The sequence below is a fragment of the Dermacentor andersoni genome, chromosome 3, assembly GCF_023375885.2.
Source record: "Dermacentor andersoni chromosome 3, qqDerAnde1_hic_scaffold, whole genome shotgun sequence".
NCBI classification, from domain to species: Eukaryota; Metazoa; Arthropoda; class Arachnida; order Ixodida; family Ixodidae; genus Dermacentor; species Dermacentor andersoni.
Genome location: NC_092816.1, coordinates 24,566,896 through 24,583,043, shown reverse-complemented (window position 1 = coordinate 24,583,043; position 16,148 = coordinate 24,566,896).

Here is a 16,148-nt window from a genome sequence, read left to right as displayed (position 1 = left end):
TCTGTTGACGCAAGTTCTTTTGCGCAACTTTCTTGCGCAAGTGGACAATGCTTCGCTATGAATGTCCACTATCGCGCGCTATCGTAAGGGGCAGGCACCCGAACGCTAGCCAATTATGACAAAATGCTCTTTCGAAAGAGAAGTGCTTTGATTTTAGGTCCTGGGTCCGTATTAAAAACGCTCTTACGCTACAATTGTTCATAATATAAAATTCCAGCCAATCTTGATACTGGACATATTAATAGCGTAGGCAGCCGACCAATAGCAAAGATCTCTTAAGAACAAAGAGCTTTGGGATTAAGTGTACATTCCCGTTCAGGTTTCATATGTACTTAACAGTAAGTCTACATCGCAGGTCCACAAAAGGTTTCATTTTCTATCACCAGCAAGGGGAAATAAGTTTATTATGAATAGAAACCAATGAAAGTGAGTGAAGCTCTGAACGTGAGTGAACAAGAGTTGGTATTTTCACGAGCCGACATCTGACGTATTAAATTGAAGCATTCTTCTCCGAACCTAGCAACTTTTTGGCCAGCGAGCCTGTCTCTCCGTTCTAGCGGGCCGATGCCGGTGATAGAGCACTCTAAAGGCAAATTCCACAGAGTCAGCGGGTATGTACCACCGGGATGACTGGATATAGTGCACTGGGTATGAGCACTGGGGCCACTGGGCTTTAGTTTGCTTTGGGTATTATATAATTGCCATCGGAAACATTCGGTGTTCCTTAATATAAACAGGGTGCCCCGACTATCATGTACCAAGATTTAAAAGTATGAAAATACCGCGAAGCTGGACAAGACCGATGTAATGTTGTTTGTCTTCGCTTGGATATAGGCAAATTATTTCTTGCATCCTGCCTAATTACGTAATTATTATTTATTAATTAATGAACCTCTCATATATTGTAATTATATGAAAAGTGCCAATGAGAAAATCGTAGAGCAACATGAAAAATTCCCGATACTGCTTTCTATTGCTCCATATGTGTTTCATAAAAGGGTTTTTCCGATCGTGAAAGAAGCACGCGATCACACGCAAAATGCCTCGAGCGGCCAGTCGCACGGCAATTCAGGCGCAACGCTTGGTTGTTTCGTTCAAATGATAGAAGAGGCAGATAATGTATGTACGTATGCACAAAACGGCCTCATAGCCTGCAGGGTTATCTGATTGACCTAGCTTGTATGCGCGGTTGTATTAGTCAGAAGCTGGAATCCTCCAGTATTCTTCCTTGGTGTCTTTTTGCCTGTTTTTTTTTAATCTGAGGGTGGTAATCTTCAATTCACCTCATGCAGTACTTACATCTGCAGGCTTGGAGTTGCGCATGACACCAGAAAAAATGCCGAGAACCAGTGGCGCTATACTAATTCAATTAGGAAGGCCAACTAAGCTTCAACAAAGACACTCCCTTACCAGAACAGGAATTGACCTGTGTGGTGTAGTATTCGGCCACCACCTCCCTCACGATTCTTACAATTAACCCATAACCCTCAGTCCCCAGCAGTTGCGGAGCACTTGACCAAGGCGGCGGTCAGGCCTGAAATGCAGCAGAGAGTACTAAGAATCTCCGGACCCGCACAGGCCGCCAATGGAAACTGACCCTGGCAACCTTTAACATCCGGACTCTCTAGGGTGAGGCTAGCTTAGTAAGACCTTTTGATGAAGTATCAGGCATTGTTTGGGATATCATTGACCTTAGTGAAGTTAGAAGAACTGGAGAGGCTTATACAGCACTGACTAACAGCCACGTCCTCTGCTATAGAGGACTTCCAGATAGGAAGCAATACGTGGTAGGATTCCTAATACATAATGACATAACGGGAAACATTGACAAATTTTACAGCATTAATGAGAGGGTAGCAGTAGTCTCAATAAAACGTAACAAGAGGTATAGATTAAAAGTGGCACAAGCCTACGCTCCAACCTCTAGTCATGATGAAGATCAAATAGATCAGTTGTATGAAGATGTGGAATTAGACATGAGAAAAGTGCAAACTCAGTATACTATAGCAATATGAAACTTCAATTAAAAAGTGGGGGAAAAAACAGGCTGGTGAACAAGCGATTGGCAACTTCGGCGTCGATTCTAGCAACACTCGATGAGAGATGCTGGTAGAATTCGCGGGAAGGAATAAGCTGCGAATAAAGAAAATTTTCTACAGAAAGCGTAGCAACACAAAGTGGACGTGGAAAAACTTAATGGTGAAACAAAGAATGAAATTGATTTCATACTTCCTGCCGATCCCAGCATAATGAAGGATGTAGAAGTGTTAGGTGAGATAAGGTGCAGTGATAATATGTTACTGGGGTGGGGGTAGGAGTGATCTGAATTTGAAGAAAGAAAGAGCAAAATTGGTCAAGAAAAAAACACGCCAACCTAGACGCAGTAAGGGCAAAAGCACACCAATTCAGGCTGGTGATGGCAAACAAATATGCAGCTTTATAACAGTGACATAAATATGACATAGAGGTAATGAATGAAACCGTAACTAGGCTGGCTGCAAAAGCAGCAATTGAAGTGAGATTAACGCACCAACGCAACCAGTACGTAAGCTCTCCCAAGCAACGAAAAACGTACTAAAGAAACGACAAAGGATGAAACTGTCCAACTCAATAAATATAATAGAATTCACGGAATTGTCAACACTGATCAACAAGAAGGAAATAAAGAAAATTCGAAATTATAACGTAAGGAAGACTGAGGAAGTAGTAAATAAACGGACGCAACATGAAATCAGCGAGCGGAAAACTTAGCTTAGGAGAAACCAAGATGCATGCACTCAAATACAAGCAGGGTAATATCTTCAACATTTTGGAAGATATAGTAAAAGCAGTGGAAAAATTCTGTACTCACCTGTACAATACCCAGAGCAGCCTGGGCACCTCCATTGGAAGTAGTAATGAACAGGTTAGAATGGGCCTTAGAAGACGTGAAACGAGGAAAAGCGGCAGGAGAGGATGGAGTAACAGTCTATTTATTCAAAGACGGAGGAGACATCATGCTTGAAAAGCTTGCGGCCATTTATACGAAAGGTCTGAAGATTTCAAGGGTCCCAGAGAACTGGAAAAAGGCCAACATTATACCAATCTACAGAAAAGGAGACGTTAAAAAATTGAAAAATTATAAAGCCATTAACTTACTTTCAGCATTGTATAAAATATTCACAAAGTTAATTTCAAATAGGATGAGTGCAGCACTTGACTTCAGTCAACCAAGTGAGCAGGCTGGCTTCAGGAAGAGATACAGTGCAATGTATCACATGCATGTAATCAGTCAGGTAATTCAGAAATCTGCATAGTACAATCAGCCTCTCTATATGGCTTTCATAGATTACGAAAAGGCATTTGATTCAGTAGAGATACCACCTGTCATAGAGGGATGACGTAATGAAGGGCTACAGGAGGCTTACGCTAATATCTCCGAAAATATCTACAAAGATTCCACAGCTACCTTAATTCTCCAAGAGAAAAGTAGGAAGATATCTATAAAGAAAGCAGTCAGACAAGCAGACAAACTCTCTCCAGTGCTATTCACTGCATGCTTGGAAGGTGTATTCAAGCTGTTAAATTGGGACGGCTTAGGAGTAAGCTTCAACGGCGAATATCTAAGCAACCTTCGTTTTGTAGATGACATTGTCCTGTTCAGCAACATTGGGGACGAGTTACAGCATATGACTGAGGACCTTAACAGAGAGAGTGTAAGAGTGTGGTTCAAGATCAATATGCATAAAACAAAGATAATGTTCAATAGCCTGGCAAGAGAAAAAGAGTTCAGGATCGTCATTCAGCCTCTGGAGTCTGTGAAGGAACACGTTTACCTAGGTCAATTAATCACAGGGAACCCTGATCATGAGAAGGAAATTCACAGAACAATAAAAATGGGTTTGATCGCATACGGCAGACATTGTCAGCTCCTGACTGTAAGCTTTCCATTATCATTGAAAAGGAAGGTGTGCAATCAATGCATTCTACCGGTGCTGACATATGGGGCAGAGACTTGGAGACTGACAAAGAAGCTTGAGAACAAGTTAAGGAGTGTGTTGACGAGGGATTGTGTGGGTGTGCGTGTGTGTCCGTGTGCGTGTGTGCTTTAGTATATAAAACGTAAGCGCTATTTCGTGGCAATTCAACGATAATTTTGCCAATAAAAATATATGCTAATTACCTTCCTAAGCACTAGGTTTGCGGCACATTTGTAACTGCAATATTGAAGCGCAGGCATAATGAAATCATATGTTCGTAACAGAAATCCCAAAACTAGAACCCCTTTTAAGATAGATGCGCCCTCAAAATTAGCTACGGCGTACAATGTTGGAAGGTTGTCAATTTCGCCTAGGTGGCTAGCTTATCTTCACTGCTCAGGCAAAGGTTGTCTTTGTGTAATGTGTGTCTAGATTTTATGGCCTGTAGAATAAGTGAAAGGACATGGCTATTCATTTAAGCTCTTTGCAGCCAGGGCATTTGAATGCGGGAGGCGATGATAAAGCTTTTATTAGGTACGTTGCAGTTTCAAAATTTCATAACTCGCTAAATAATCATATCCATTGCTTTAACGGCAGGACGAAGCAGGCATGTCTGTACACTCAGGATTCCTGCTGTATTTAGGTTTCTTAAATAATTTATGCGACATGATATGACAAGCAACGTTAAGGAATAAATCTTTGAGCTTGAGTTAGCCAAGTACAAACGGCTTCGGTGAAAAGTTTGGTCAGTCGAACAAAATAAAACGTCCATGTTCTTTGCCTTTTCTTTGGCACTTCACCTTTGCTAAAATCAGCAGTAACTTAAACTTGCTCTTACGAGCACTTATATATAGTATAAGGACATTTATTGTGAGCGCGAGTCCCGTGCAAAATTCACAAAGCATTTATTTCGCAAGAGTTGCTTGCCATTGGGCAGCTGCCTTCGGTAATAGTACACCCAATGTCAAGACCGGCTGTCATTTTCTCTCGCGGAGACATTTAACGTAACATACGATTCTTTCCTTCCTTTCTTTTCTTTTTGTTAATACGGTCCAGCTGCTGTATTCAGTTTTTTGCTCTTAAGAGCTGCTTGCCTTTGGTCAGTCGCCCTTACTAATATTATGTCGAATATTCCGGTAGGCGGACGAAGAAGAACTGGCTCTTGTGCAGAACCCCGTTTTTCCACTGCCCTTATTTTACGAGTACTCTTGCGTGTTTTCGGGAGGCGCTACTCCCGACACCTTCGGCGATGGAAGCGGAGTCAGCTAGACGTCCGGAGGAGACAGACGGCACAACCTCAAGCGCTGCGAAAAAGCGCAATCACCTCATGAGCGACAAAGGCAGCGAGGACACCCTGCTGTACTACTCTGCTTCAGAAGAAGATCTATCGGATGACGGGGATTACTTGACAGTTGTAAGGAAAAAGAAAGAGGAGAATCGACACTGCTTCTTCGTCTTCAATAAGGACGACGGCGGCGGCGAAGACCAATGACGCGGCTCATACTATCCTCTTCTTGCCCGAGGCGCCCACCGACGACCTGAATCGGCTAAACAGGCAAACAATATCTGTCACACTGGAGGCTCTCGTTCCGAATGAGATTGCGGGTATGAGAATTAACACCCGTAAGAACAATCTCGCGGTTGATGTCAAGAACAGAGCAGCATTGGATATCTTGAGTACAGCCAAAATGCTGGGTAAGATAAATGTTCGCACCATAATACCACAGGACAGCGATACTACATAAGGTGTGATTTATGATGTCGATGTGTCAATCAACGACAACGATCTGTCTATTTTTGTCAAACCCGTCACAGCAGACACAACTATTATTGAAATCCGTCGCCTAGGAGAATCACGTTGTATGAGGATAACATTCAAGGGAGGTAGCTTGCCGTCACACGTGAAAGTTGTATTCTTTCGTCATCCAGTGCAACCGTTCGTTCCAAGACCTCTTCAGTGCAGTCATTGTTTGAAGATCGGGCATGTCAGCGGCATATGCAAAAATTCGACCGTGTGCCGAAAATGCTCTGAGCAACACAAGCTGATGCTTGCCGTGCGACTGAGTTTAAGTGTGCCAATTGCTCTGGTGCCCATGAAGCATTGTCGAAAGACTGCCCGAGACATAAGACAGAGCTGAAAGTCCCAAAACAAATGGTGAGAGACAACTCAACGCACAGAGAGGCCGCCGCCAATGTGCGACGGCGTCATGTCCACCGTCACCGCAGGCGATCTTCGTCTACTAGAAATACTGATACCGTCGTGATACAGACGCTACTTCTTGCAGCTGGTGCTCCCAAGGCGCTCACCCGCACTAGCAACACGGTGTTCGGTGACGCAGTGAGTACGTCTACTGCAAACGACTGGCCTGCACTTCCTACATTATGTCCTCCAGCACAACGAAGATCGATGGTGGACTACCGATGCCCCAACCACGGCACAGATCACGCGTGAGGTCAAGACGAGCAAGTCATCGCCATAATCAAATCTCTAATGAAAGTCATCCGCGTGTTGATAAATGACATGCAGACGACATCCGCTCGAGGTGCACTACAAGTGCTGGACAGCCTGTATCCGGTTCTTGCGAGCCTCGAGTAGCAAGCACAATGGCTCTACCGCGTCAGCCTTTCCTCAGGCAAGTCAAGGAAACGTCTGTTATGCAATGGAACGTCCGTGGACTGAAATCCCGCATTGCGGATTTTCGCCATTACGTTTTCACCAATCGATTCCGCATTATTGTCGTCTGTGAACCGAACCTACAGAAACCCGTCCGGATGTAAGGCTATGAACCTTATGTTGAAACTTTTTGTGCGCAAACAAACAGGGTCGAAGAATAGGGGCAACACTAGGACGAGCGCTGGTCCTTGTGTTGCCCCTATTCTTCGTTCCTGTTTGTTTGCGCACAAAAAGTTTTAAGATGAATCTGTTCCAACTAGGCCGACTCGCAGTTGAACATTATGTGTCATCGACTTGTAATGACATTAGCAAAGTTATCATATACATACGGTGCGAACTGACTTACGTTGTTCATCCAGTGCGGCCACATGACAGTAATCAATATGTCTGTTTGACCGTGAAAAAATAGAAACATACGTTTACTTTAGTGGGCGCTTACCTCTCTCCATTAAGTGGTTTCGATAGACAGAGACTGAGTGACATTATAGATGCGACTCATGGTCCATGGATTGTTGTTGGAGACTTCAACACGCACCATTCACTTTGGGGAAGCAACAAGGCAAATTCCAAAGGAGGAAACCGCGTGTCCTTTGCTCGTGACCATAAGCTTTGCTGTCTAAATGATGGCAGTTCCACGTTTCTGCGCGGCCGGACGTACAGTAGTTGTTTAGACTCGGCTTTTGTTTCGCGATGCCTCACTCACTTCGTCCATTGGTTCACAGATATAGATACCCACGGTACCGACCACATTCCTACCTAACTGAAGATAAAAGGCCTAACAAAATCCCCTCCATCAAATTTTAAACAAACAATAGATTGGCCTTTGTTTAAATCACTTATGGAAGATGCATGCCACGAAGGCTTTTCGTCCGCACTAGAATTTGATATTGCCAAGGTTATGCAGGATGCTATGCGTTCATTTCGGCCATTGGAGAAATACAAAGATTTTAATGAGGAAATACAGAGCCTCCGTGCTATCCGCCGTAGAGCGGAGCGACGGTACAGACGGACGAAATCGGTCTATGACCTTAGAGAGGCGAGACGCATTTAAAAGTAAATTCATCGCCGTATTGCTGTACTGCAATATCAACGCTGGAGATCCTTTTGTGAGTCTCTCGATCTGCTTAAACCTCTGTAGGTTGTCTGGAGAACAATCCGCGGACTTTGAACGGCCCGTCAACAGCGCTGTCCATTTAAATCTTTAGCCCTCCACCAAGGACGCCGAGAAGTCGACGTACCCAAAGATTACTGTGCAAGGATCACGGATCCGGTGTTCACGTATTCACCTTGCGGACCTATTCCTATTGTCCCCCCTTGCTCCCGAGATCCTCGCATGGACGCGCCTTTCTCCATCGAACAACTGGAGGCAGCACTTGCTGGGTGCAGGCGATCTTCGTCACCAGGCCCCGATGGCATCCCATACTCTGCGCTTGCAAACCTTGGTCAAGAGGCCAGAGATGCACTTCTTGGCCTATACAACGCATCATAGCGTGACGGCCTGGTCCCTACCACGTGGAAATCCAGTCGCCTTGTTCCACTCCTCAAGGCTGGCAAATCTCCATTGGAATTGTCATCTTACCGTTCAATAGCACTGACCAGCTGTGTCGGCAAAGTAATGGAGAGAATTATCCTTACACGGTTGGAATGGTACTTGCAATTTTATAACGTCTATCCAGAGCTAATGGCGGGTTTTCGACGCCGACGCTCGTCAATAGATAGTGTTATCGACCTTGTAACATACGTACAACACCAGAAACATCTGAAACGAATCACTGCACCCTTATTCCTTGATGTTAAAGGTGCGTAGGACAATGTAGATCATCATGCAATTCTGGACGCCTTAGAAGCTGTAGGGATTGGTGGACGCACCTTTCACTGGATACGCAACTATTTGAATGGAAGATCTTTCGTTATTTTGACTGAAGACGGACCAACGCCATCTAGCTATACCAGTCGTGGTGTACCGCAAGGTGGAATACTCAGCCCTACCCTTTTCAACCTGGTACTCGTTGGTCTCGCTGGCACGTTACCGCAAACAGCTCAGCCCCGTATATGCAGACGACATTTGCATATGGGCTTCAGGAGCGACGCGTGTACAAGGTCGCGCGAGACTTCAGAAAGCTTCAACGGCTGTGTCAACATACCTAAGAAGGCAAGGCCAGGAGCTCTCAGCTGAGAAATGTGCACTCGTTGTTTTTACTCGCCAAGCGATGGCCCCGTATGCCTTGCGGATTAACGACCAAACTATAGGAAATAAACGAACGCACCGATTTCTTGGCGTCATCATTGATAGAAAGTTGTCTTGGAGCCCTCACTTCTGGTACATGACAAAGAGTTTGGCCGCCATTGTGGACCCTCTCGCGTTCCTCGGCGGGAAGTCTTGGGGTGCAACAGTACCATAAATGTTGCAACTGTTTAAAGCACTGTTTTGGGGCTTCCTGCGGTACAGCTTACCTGTACTGGGAAATACACGCATTACAAATATCCGCAAACTCCAGAGTGTGCAAGCACAAGCACTCAGAACTTGTCTCGGTCTCCCAAAACTACATCATTGATTGCGACATTGGCCATTGCCAGAGACGCTCCTTTGACAGTCTACATTGATACAGATGTCCTGAGAGCCCACATCCGACACCTGACTCGGATTCCCTCCCACCATCTTGCTTGCCAGCCAGCAAAAAGGCCACATTCAACTTTTGCCAAAAGTATTGTAAGACATCAGTCCTACTTGCCATCACAATTTGCACCTGCTAAACAATTATCCGACCCGTTGTGGTGTCTGCACCGGCCGCAAGTGCAGTTGACAGTTCCAGGCATCATAAACAAAGCCTTTGCAATCTTTGAAACAAGCAACTTTGGGACACATTCACAACGTGCACAGATTCCGCCAACATGTCTACATTGATGGTTCGGTGAAACTCAACAGCTCTGCTTCTGCAGTCTTCCATCCCCGCAGAATCTGAAGAAATCAAATTAAAAACTTCATGTGTGACCACATCGACGGGTGCAGAACTCGCGGCACTCCGTGCTGCACTTGATTTCATTAAGCATGAACCACCGCAACAATGGACTGTCTTTAGTGACTCGAAGGCTGCCCTTCAGTGCATAGAAATCCCAATGCGCCAAGGACCCAATGAACAAGTGGGCTCAGAAATTCAGCACATATATCACCACAGCCATGACAAGGGACATAACATGATATTTCAATGGTTTCCAGAACATTGTAATATCAGCGGGAACGACCACGCCGACGAAGCCGCCAGATCTGCGCATGAAAGGGGTCAATGAGTCTTCATTCCGCTTTCGCAAACAGACGCTGCGGGCGGGCTACGATTGATGTCCCGCGATTGTACTTTGCCCTTGTGGGACTCGAACGTTTTCACCATGAATCGTTTTCGTTCGTTGTCTCCGGACATACGGATGCACCTCCCGCCTGGGTTACCACGAAGTGAACAGACCATGCTGTACCGTCTGTGGTTAGGCGTTGCCTTCTCGAACTCATATGGTTTCCTCATTGGAATGGCCCACAGCCCCACGTGCGACACATGCAACAGCGAAGAGACGCTCACACACACTATCTGTGTCTGCCCGCGATATAGTGCCCAGAGACAAGTGGTACCAGTACTGTACCAGTTGGAGAATCGTCCACTATCATAACTGAAAGCTTTAGGTCAGTGCTCTGAAAGAACATCCGCATTGAAGGCCTTACTCGCGTTATTAAGGTTCCTGCGGTCTACGGGGCTTAACGATAGACTTTAAGAACGCCGCCCACTATACCGCTCTATAGTCTACGCGCTTTGTTAGTGCTCGTCTCGCTTTCTCTCTATTTCTCCCTTCCACTCTTTCTTCCCCTTAACCCTTCCCCCTGTGCAGGGTAGCCAGCCGGAACTACCTCCCTGCCTTCCTCTGTACTCTCTCACTCTCTCTCTCTCTCTTGCGGTTGGCTGGGACCTGCTCTTATATATAGTTCTAGCGTAAGAACGCTTTTGACAACGGAAGCCCCCAAGTTCACCCACTACCCAGACGAAAAATGAAAGAAAGGAAAGTGGTGACTGGCACAAGAGAAATCCGATAACTTTGTGCCAGTATAATGTATGAATTTCCTTTCTTTTATTATATTTCTCTCTTATTCTTCACCGTCCATCACGACCGACCCCGGTATTAACGTGGGTGTAGAGACCACTCGCAAGGCGCGTATCATTAAGGAATAGCATTGGAACGGAATCCTTTCATGTATACCGTACACTTTGTACAGTCAAGTAGGCTGGGCCTATACTACAGCAAACATTTTTCCACCGTTAAGGGTAGTTATATGCCCCATGACTAAAACTCTATACCCTTAAGGCTGCAAAAATTTTGATTGTACAAGAGAGTGAGCCCAAATTGCACGACGACGAGAGGCGCTGTCATTGAAAGCTGGGTAACAATTCTGACAATCCCGTGCACACCGAGACACCTGACACGAGGAGAGCTTGACAGCCATAGCTATTGAAGTTTATTTAATGCGATTTTCTTGTCTTCTGTCGTAGATCATAATAATACTATTTTTTCTGACATGTGTACGTATTCAATAATGTATCATGCCAACGAGATGAGGCAAAAGGAAACAGACAAAGCATGTTTCCTGGCTAGGTCTACATCCCGGTTCATCATTATTGCTTCCCCCAAAGAGTCGACGATAAGAAACATCTTTATTGGTCTCCGTCAACTATTCGTGCTTATCCCTTAAATGTGGGGATGCTGGACATAAGAGAAAGCATCCTTAAGGGTGCAAAAACATATACCATGCAGTAGTGTCTATTAATTAAGAAGGAGAGTAGCTAGAATCGCAAAAAAGGAACAAAACAACCCGGCACAGTTGTTCTGCTTTTAAACCGAATAGACTTTCACCATCAATAAAAAAAAGAAGACTAGATGACCACAACAAATTCATATATGTAACCACAGTCACACCAGTCACAATAACCATCTTTCTTACTTTTCTCACTGGGTCACTAGAAAAAGTGGCGATAATTTTTGTTATGTTCGGTTAGCAGTGGCCATTAGATCGTAATTAGAGGCCATGCCGTATGGGCCTTTTATAGATTGGCACTTTTCCGTCAGCAAACAAACGCGAGCCTTCTGCGCTCTATAGCTAAAGCATTCGCGTGCACATCAAAGCAGTTGGATCGCGAGGCTAGTAAACAAAACATCTCGCGGGAATCGCACGACGAGCATCCCAAAGGAAATAAAGTCATCGGAACAGTCCGTGTAATCTGACGAGAAAAAAAAAGCGAGAAAAGAAACGTTGAGAAACTCTTACACGTAGTGTTCGATTCTTTCATTAGAGACTAATACGTGCTTTGGTGAGGCACTGCATTCTGAAAAAAATATAAGTCACTCTTAATTGGTTCAACTCCCCTTTCACTGATCTCATTAGCGCTACCCTTACTCCAGCACACTCGTGCGTTTCGCGAGAAACTGTTCCACAAGAAGTCAGCCAGCAAGCCGCCGTTATTTCCGTTGCTCTGTGAGGGAATAAACATCTCGTCGAATAAAAGCCCCTGCATATGGGAGCCTCTGCCTTATACCGGAGGAATCAAGCCTGATTGTGTTAGGACAATGACTTCTTTTTTTTTCCTTTTCGCTCTCTTTCGCGCGTGCTTCGTCTTCCAGAAACAGCAAAAACAAAATACGAGTTCCTAACGTCATTATTGCCGTTTACCTGAGCAATAGTGCGTCTCATGAAGGTTCTTCAACCGTAGTGCCTTTGGATAAACATACGTACGCAACCGCGAAGGGAGACTGTCACTGAACTATAGAAGGGCGGCGGGCTTTCACTCTTTTCATTAGGAAGGGCTGACATCCCGAAGCGTTGACATACGTTCTACTAGTACGGGAAGGTTGTCCTTGTAGGAAAAAAAGGATAATATAAAACGAGCGCTCTTTTCGGACAAATAGGTTTTCGTGAGATGTAGTTCAGTTCTCTCACTGTCGCCATAATGTGGCGTGAAGTAGCGGGAAAGATGGAATTATTTCTTGTGATAAAAGTACGAGCGAATGAGGACAACAGGGAGTGCGCACAGCAAGTACATTCAAATGAAATGTTTTTGTTTAAAGAAAACCACGTGACCTTAAAACGCACTTCAACGCATCTTTAAAGCATTGTCGGTATGAGTGCAGCACTTCTCGACTGAAGCTTTAGAACGCTCGTTTTAAAACCATATATGCCCTAATTGTCTTCAACGCACATCACCAGCTATGGAACTTGACTTCGGTGTCATGGCGCTTCGCTTCACACACAGTGTTCACTCTCTTCCCCTTTTCCTCTTTCCATTCCCCATTTCCCTTACTCCGAGTGCAGGGTATCAAACCAAACACTGGATTAGTTGATCTCTCTGCCTTTCCTCTCCTTGCATTCTCCCGCTACCACCTCTCTCTCTCTCTCTCATTTGTCCAAAGTTAACATCCTTGCATTTAAGGCTACAAAAATTACTGCACGCGACAGCGAATTCGAAATGTTAAGAAGCGATGATAGGCGCACTAGTTGAAAGCTACGTGTCACTTCTGAACACCTGGCGTGCATCAACATATTTGACACGATCGAGTGTTTGACAATGATAGCTATTGCAGTGTATTTGATGCATTTTGCTGTCTTATGCTGCAGCTAATCGCTAAAGAAGAAAATTTTTGTCCCCATGAACGACTCCATCTGGCAACTTAAGAAGGGGGGCGTCAGTCCTGGGAGAAACCGAGCACATTTTGTATACTTATAAGGGTGTTAAAATGGATGGTATGTAACAAGCTGATTCATTTAAACGTATGTGATCTCTCTCCTCTCTATATCAATCACAGCGACGCGCCGATGAGCTCCCGTGCTCGCTGGCGCCCTCTCCCGGCAGGGACCCTCTTATTCGCGTCAAGTTTTGTTGTGATGCTTTACACTGTTAAGCAAATAAGATAGGTGAAAACACTCAACGTGGATAAAGCTTCAATGCGACCAGCATTATGAAGGGACTTCACGCACTTTCCAGGGGTCATCTGTCTGCCTCTCTGTCTGCCTGTCTGTCACTGGCTCACTGGGTAGTCCTTGGTCTAGTGGCTGGAGCATCGCGCTGCTGCGACGAGGGAACCATGTTCGCAACAAGTCGTCAGGCCAACTTAGGTCACGGGCATGTGACACTTCTGACGTGCTGCTCATGAGTTAACCCGTTTCACGCCAACCTGTATTACTGCTAATGGGCCACTACAGTGGCCCATTCGCTGTGCAGGCAGCTTTTCAATGAACCTTGTTCCCCTCAACTTGAGTCAATGGGTATGTGAAACTAGGTATGTACCACACTTCAATGAACATCTTTGATGCCAGTTTGGGTACCCGCCATGGTTACTTCTGGGCTTTGGTGTTGTACTACTAAGCACAAGGACGCGGCATCAAAACCAGGCCACAGCGGGTGTATACGGATGCGGCGAAATGCAAAGACGCCCGCGTAGTTAGATTTAGCTGCACGTTAAAGAACCCCAGCTAGTGAAAACTAATCTGGAGCCCCCGTACCACATGCCTCATAATCAGATCGTTGTTTTGTCACGTAAGACTCCACAAATATTAGTTTGGGTCCCTGGGAGTGCCACTCTTAATGGACGTCTTCACCAGAAACTTGAATCATTGAGTATGTACCACTGGTTACGTGACGCTCTTCAATGAACCTGTTTGGCTTGCCAACTTTGGTCACTGGGTAAGTGGCACTGCTTATGTGCCGTTCTTCAATGGCAAACATTACTTAAGTTTATCCGGTGGTGACTGGAGTCAAACCCTCCTCATAAATATTCAGACCATCTTATGGGAAAAAAGCTTGAGCAATTCCACTCTGTCAATGTGGATGACCAGCGAAGCTGTCTAGCATACGTCTACATGAAAGCTAGTCGCGGCGAGATCAGCCACTCCTCGACGTCATTCAGTTTTGGCACACGGTCTCGGATGGAAGGGTGTGCATATCCGTGCGTGGTGGAGAATCGGGGCACGACGCCTTTGCGTAGGGAATACTTGCGTGTCCTACAAACTGTGAAGGTTGCCGACGTAGCCTTCCCATGGCAACTGCAGAACACAAAGGAAATGCGCTGCTCGGGGGTATCCATTGCTTACGGGTGTGAGTCAGTGCTTGCGGGGGCAAGGGCCATTGATGATGAAAGTTTTCGACATGCTGTCCTTCATGTTGCATGCGTGATTAGAAAGAACATAAGCACTGTTCGCTTAACTTTGCTTAGTGCTCATAGCCTCTGCCTTACATGAGCCATGAGCCATTGCATTTTGCAGCGAGGAGTGTGGCTGCTTACGGGGGATGAGCCATTGACGACGATAGTTATTGTTGGCACACACAAAAAACACGCGGAACCCTAGCCATATACAGCTTCGTCGTAATATTTATTCACACAAGCGCCATGCTGGATCTTCACTGCGATGGCGCTATAGATGGCCTCAGAGGGAAGTGCGGGAAAGCATCCCCGCTGCATACACACCTTATACATGGTGCGTTTTGGCAGTTCCACTACGGTGTGTCAATACATTGCTTCAGTGATAGTCGCAATGACATCGGCCTTCATCGTGAGATTTCTGCCAATTTTTTAAAAATATAAATTGGGCATTGTAATCAAGCGGTCGTAGCGCAAAGCAGAAATTTTATTTTCACTATTTATTAGCTTATCAAGCATTAGTGTCCACTTATGAGCTTGATTCGATTTTTTTTTATATTTTTGTCTCACACTGTACCGCACGATTCTTGTCTTACATGCACCACGCTGGTGAGGTTTGTCCTATTAGTTAGGATCAACAACTAGTCCACCAACCAAGCAACGTAAACAGGGCACAGCAGGAATGGCAATTTCCAATTCCCTTCACGCTTCTTGACTTTGCTCATTTTCTTTTTTCTTAGGGCCTTTCCTTTCAATACCCACCTTGCTCAACTCCGCAGACAGCTGGGCTGTTTTCTTCATTGTTTTAGATTTAGATTATGCCCTAGGACCCCCTTCCCTAGCAGCATTATAGGTTAAACATATAAGCCTTGTACTGCATGTATAATATCGCATGTGTCTGTGGTTATTTGCCTGCGTCTCCGATACAGCCTTTCAGATTTTTAGACAGCACCATCTTCGGGGAGGAATCTGACCGGACATTGCCAATAATTCTACTCGCATTAAAAGTCGGCATCAGAAGCCGCCGTGTGAGAACAAATTGAGTTCAACAGAATAAGGCTAGTGTACCCGGTTTCATGAAGAATGTTATAGAGCGAGTAACTAAACCAAATGTCTACATCCACACCTACATGGTGAATTGAGCGAGGAGCGTTAACGTACAGATAAGTGAAAAATATGTCGGCAACAGTAAAATTGAAGAAGTTGCCTACACAGAATTCCAGAATGTGGCAATACGGTACATCGCTATGCATTGCTTCAGTGTTATAGCATTTACGTCAGCATCAATCGTTAGATGCGTTCTGCCGGAATCTTCTTTTTTTCTTTAATTCAGTATTCCGCGCAATTTT